Below are 501 nucleotides of genomic sequence, written 5' to 3'. Positions count from 1 at the left end.
CTCTGCCTTAGGATTGCAAGTGTCCTGGGACAGGTGAGGGAGTGAGTGGAAGCTGGTGGAGCTACTCAGGGAGGATAGCAAACTCCAGAGAGAGAGAGAGAGAGAGGAGAGAATGGAGGGACTGTTTTCTCTTCTTGAGAGAATGCTTAACAAATACATTATTTATTAGCCATTCTCTATTAGGCAAGAGAAAGCAGTGGAAAAAATGGGTACATTACAGTTTTTCAATATCTTTTTTTAAATGTCACATTGTCAATGAAACAACCTAATTTCTGTAGTTTATTTTGTGATGTAAGTTAAAAATGAAATAAATTGTATACATTATTCATTTTTGTAGTGTAATTTATTTGTAAATGAGCCTGGGTACTTTATGTACATTTTGTATTTTTGTTTTGCATATTCACGTGTAAATAAAAGAGAAGAAATTATGTACATTGTTAATTTTTTTTAATGCAGCTTACAGGTGCATCTCAGTAAATTAGAATGTCATGGAAAAGTTCA

The sequence above is a fragment of the Sinocyclocheilus anshuiensis genome, unplaced genomic scaffold (genome assembly GCF_001515605.1).
Source record: "Sinocyclocheilus anshuiensis isolate Anshui unplaced genomic scaffold, SAMN03320099.WGS_v1.1 scaffold1312, whole genome shotgun sequence".
Classification (NCBI taxonomy): domain Eukaryota; kingdom Metazoa; phylum Chordata; class Actinopteri; order Cypriniformes; family Cyprinidae; genus Sinocyclocheilus; species Sinocyclocheilus anshuiensis.
Note: the sequence above shows the minus strand (reverse complement) of the source record.